The following is a 4,734-nucleotide window of genomic DNA, read 5'->3' as shown; positions in this document are numbered from 1 at the left end:
AGATATTATTAGGTAATGAAAATTCAAAGATTTTCGTTACCTCGTCGTTGATTATGGATTGGTGGATTTGTTCCTTCGCCCACTTCTTCTTCTCGAGAGGTTCTCCTTCTTTATCCACCGGAGGAATAAAACCTACTTGTACACAATTCCAATTTACTAGGTTAGTCATAAGAAAATACTTCATTCTTACCTTCCAATACGCGAAGTCGTCATGATCGTAGAAGGGTGGAATCGTGACGTCTTCTCCAAGTTGATCCATTCTCTAGCTCGTGCTCCCCCGGGTGTTAATCCGACGAAGAGCAACCTCGCTCTGATACCACTTGTTAGGACCTTCGGACGCGGCTAGAGAGGGGGGGGGGGTGTGAATAGCCGACCCCAAATTCACGTTTCTTCCTCAAACGCGACGTTATAAAGAGATAGAGACGAAACGCGAAATGGAAGATCAAACCTCAAACGCGACGATATAACGAGGTTCGAGATGATACTCCTACTCCTCGGCGTGTCCATAAGGTGGACGAATCCTATCAATCCGCTGGATGAGACCCTAGAGACAGGCTAATAAAACTCCTTCGGGTGGAGAAACCTGCCAGATCTCTCTTGCAGACAAGATCGGTGTCAGAAATACTAGAAGCCAAGAACAATATGAATGTAAAACACTAGTTTGCTTGCCTTCTCGTCGTGGTGATGAAGCAACCACTTCACGCCAACAACGAAGCGATCGGTTGGAGTCCGTAGAGGAAGCTCACTGAAGCTTGATAATGGAGAGCTCAGCAAAGCTCTGATCGCAAGGAACAAGAAGGAGCAAGAGCAAGAATTAAACTCTACTGTAGAGGCCCTTGATTTATATGAACCTGCGAAGAAGAAGAAAGAAGAAATCTAGCCGTTGTGTCTCAACGGCTAGACCTGGACCGATCAGGCTTCACCCTGATTGATCCAGGATGGATCTGATCGGTCAGGGGACCGATCAGGCCCTAGGCTGATCGGTCCCCAGACCGATCCCAACTCTCACAGAGAGTTGGTTGCGATCCCTGATCGGTCTGTGGACCGATCAGGCCCTAGGCTGATCGGTCCCCAGACCGATCCCAACTCTCATAGAGAGTTGGTTGCCAGAGCCCTGATCGGTATGTGGACCGATCAGGCCATTCTTTCTCCCAATCTGTTTGGTTACTGATCGGTCACCAGATCGATCAGATGACCCAGTGTATCACTGGATCGGTCAGCAGACCGATCCAATTTCCCAGCCTTAAACCTAAAGCTGTAAAATACCGAAAAAAAATGGCGAATAATGATAAGGAAATTTTTCTGGAGTTTTTAGAAATTTTCTAAGAATTTTTTGAAGCTCGTATGGACGAGTTTACGGGGATAAAAACGGGGCCCGAGAAAGCCTGTTTAGACTACCCCGTTTTAGCGAGGAAATATTTATTTCCTCGCTAAAACGGGGTAGTCTAAACAGGCTTTCCCGGGCCCCGTTTTTATCCCCGTAAACTCGTCCATACGAGATTCGAAAAATTCTTAGAAAATTTCTAAAAACTCCAGAAAAATTTTCTTATCATTATTCGCTATTTTTTTTTCGATATTTTACATTCTCCCCCACTAATATTTATTTTCCTAATTTCCTTTTTCCTTTTCTATTCTTTTTCTTTTTCTTTATTTTCCTCTTCTCACGCCGTTCCTTCTTCCTCCCCGCGCGCCCCTGCCAAAATCGCCTGGCGACGATTCCATCTTCTCCCCTCTCTGTGTTGCCGCCGGCCATTACAGATTTCTATTACAAGAGCCGCCTCCTCTCTTCCCGATTCTCTCCAGCCCTCTTTCATCCTTCTCCCTCACGATCTCGCCAGAAGCCGAGCACCTCCCCTCTACCTAGCGCCGGAGCCCTATCTCTCGATCCGCCACCGACCGATTTCCATCTTGGTCGCAGCACCTTGACGCCACACGCCTTCGATTAGGACTGGTGCTAGATATTCCTTCCTGTTCATCGGCCACGAGGAAGACCTAGATTCGAAGCACTTGTTCGCCGGCCACGAGGAAGACACAGATCCGAAGCAGAAAGCTTCCCTTCCTCATAGTTGGGCTGGGGATCCTCTTCTAACCACCACAGTAGCGATCGGATTTGGGTGAGTTTTGGATTGGTCTTGGTATATCCGAAAACTAAAGCTATGTTTTGGTTTTTAAGACTTTTGGTGCTTGATGGAATTCTGTGTTTTCATAGCTTTGACTAGGAATGATCTTGGAGTGAGGAGGGTCTTCCAGCAGCCGCCCATTTTCCGACAGCCATCTTCTAGTGGCGAACAGCCCTATTGAGCAGTACTGTGTTGGGTGGAATGGTTATTGAGAATTGTGGTCTTTGGTTGTAGAGTCCTGGTTTCCAACAACGGCTCCGTTCTTGTTCCGGCAGCCAACGTTTTTGATTTTGGGTCACGGTAGTAGTTTGGTGAAAAGAAGGTAAGGTGCTCAGGTTATTTTGGAAATTTGGTTACCTAACTGAAAAGGATTTCTTGAGTTTCATTTTTGATCCGAACAGTGAAGTATCCAGCAAGGAGGTTGGGCTAGGTGGAGGGTCTTGGTTCTGGCAGCTATTTCATCTGTAGCCATCTTGTTGTCAGTATCAATACTCCCTGCTGTGGATCAACAATCACAGCCGTTGATTAAGGTAAGTTATGTGTGGAGTTTTGGTTGTATTTCTATGAGTATTTAGAGGATATGCATTTGTATTGGATTATGTTGGAAGTGTTGTAACCTGCAGTTGCTTGGTTAGTTGTGGATTTAGGTAAGGTATGATGGATTCATGTTTAACTTAACCTAATGTGATTATTGAAGGCTTAATCTATTGTAGTTGTGATGAATTAAGTACAGTTGATTTATGTTGAATTAGATTTAATCCTTGGATTTATTAGAGATGATCATATTGCTAATCGTAAGTTGATCAGCGAAAGGAAATGATTGTGTTGATTGAGGATTATTGATTAAGGAGATTAATTCAAGTTAATCATTAATTAGGATTAGTTAATGATGGATCGATTAGGATTTTTCCTAATTAAGTTGAGTTGGATTTAGCTAGTTGTTGTTTATAAAATTAGCTAAATTGTATATCACGTTATTTGCAGGACTTTGATTCGAGACGGTGTCTCGACGAGGATTTATTCGGATACGATCTTCTTATCGGAGGTGGGTACCTTGACTTATCTTTTTGATATGTCATGTTGATATGTCTAGTAGGTTATAGCCTTTAGTAATAATTATGTTCGTCCTTGTTTCGGTACGTCACTATCGGATACCTGTTACATGCTTGTTTGCTCACCTGATATGCATTTTATGCTAGTACCCACATGATTAGATATATATATACTCAGAGAGGTAGTAACATACCATGCTTGTTATGTTAAGGACCTAGGTTTTTGATATCCTATCTGACCTGTGTACTTTAGATCTTCGCATTTGACCATCGATATTACGGTACTCATTATATATATATGGATATGGTTATGCTGATCAGTTTATTGCTATGCTTAGTGTCATGCATCATGATTGCATGCTGCGCGATTGTCGGCTCCACTATGGTTGAGCACATCGTCAGATCTGTACACACCACCACTCGTGGGTTAGTGGTATATCGAACAGGTGTGTGGCGGGGCCTTGTTTGGCTCCGTTGGTCCGAGGACTCGGCGTGGTGGCCGTGAGCAGTTCCGCTTCTGTCCGTTAGCATTTAGTGTAGCGTGGTAGCCGGACGGTGGACTCGTTTGGCTCCATTGGTCGGGTGACTCGGTGTGATAAGCGAGATACCTCCCGTCGTCGTGTCAGGGAGATGAGAGCATTGAGCTCCCCCATTTATGATTTGGGGTCAGAGGACAGGAGTACTCCGACAGCATCTCGTCCACTCAGTCACTCATCAGGATGTAGTGATGGTAGAGTGCACGGTTGTCACAGCCCTACCCACTCGGTTTCACCAGTGTGCGTGAGATGACTAACTGGCGTCAGGGGTGACCAGGATGCATCATTGGCATCATACATATTTATGCATTTACTGCTTGTGTTTGCTGCACTTATATGCTGCATTTGGATGGATGCATATGTTTGACATGCATACAGGATTTATGACACTTCCGGTCTGACGACCTGATTATTCTGATAGGTGGCCCTGGTGAGTACAGTACTCTTCAGCCTTTTCTATTATGTATTATCTTCTTTTGTTCATGAGATTGTACTCCATAGTTATTACTATTTGTTATAGTTTACTATACATGTCAACTAGGTATCTGCTGAGTTGTTGAACTCACCCCCGTGGACACTATCTTTTTCAAGTACCAGGTTGGTTTTGGTGTCGCTTGGAATATCCTGTCTGCTGGTTCCCACATCACATCAGAAGACTTATCGGTTTTACTTATGTTTTGTTGTTTATGCATTAGTTTGTTTAGCTCTGTACTCCGGTTTTGTTTTTGGAGTGTTGATGTTGTTATGTGGTATTTTGTATTGGTTGTTGGTTATATAAGCCTAGCCGGCTAGCAATTTTTGTGCTTTGGTTTGTATTGGGTTTCTGTCATTTTCCGTTGTGTTGGTTTTGTTTCAGCCGTGTGGGCTGATGATATATATATATCTGTGTAGTTGTGTGTATATTCCAGCCGCCTGTGGCTGATGTATATTATGCCTGTAGAAATGCTTCAGATTGTCACCCGTACAGGGGAGGTGCTGTCGAAATTTCTTCGGACAGGGACTTCTCTGGGGCGTGACAAAAGCCTT

General features: G+C 44.1%; 1 long non-coding RNA gene across 2 annotated transcripts; it reads left to right on the top strand.

The window, feature by feature from the left end:
- Positions 1-1,641: 1,641 nt before the first annotated feature.
- On the top strand, positions 1,642-4,521 carry LOC121969655. Of its 2 annotated transcripts, XR_006108592.1 has the most exons (5): positions 1,642-2,114; positions 2,210-2,442; positions 2,522-2,650; positions 3,105-3,165; positions 4,250-4,521. It is a non-coding gene; the product is annotated as an uncharacterized LOC121969655 (long non-coding RNA). The 2 variants fall into 2 exon arrangements; XR_006108591.1 differs by lacking the exon at positions 4,250-4,521 and having other exon boundaries at positions 1,644-2,114; positions 3,105-3,483.
- The last annotated feature ends 213 nt before the right edge of the window (positions 4,522-4,734 follow it).

The sequence above is a fragment of the Zingiber officinale genome, chromosome 4A (genome assembly GCF_018446385.1).
Source record: "Zingiber officinale cultivar Zhangliang chromosome 4A, Zo_v1.1, whole genome shotgun sequence".
Lineage (NCBI taxonomy): Eukaryota > Viridiplantae > Streptophyta > Magnoliopsida > Zingiberales > Zingiberaceae > Zingiber > Zingiber officinale.
This window is presented reverse-complemented; position numbering and strand designations above follow the sequence as displayed.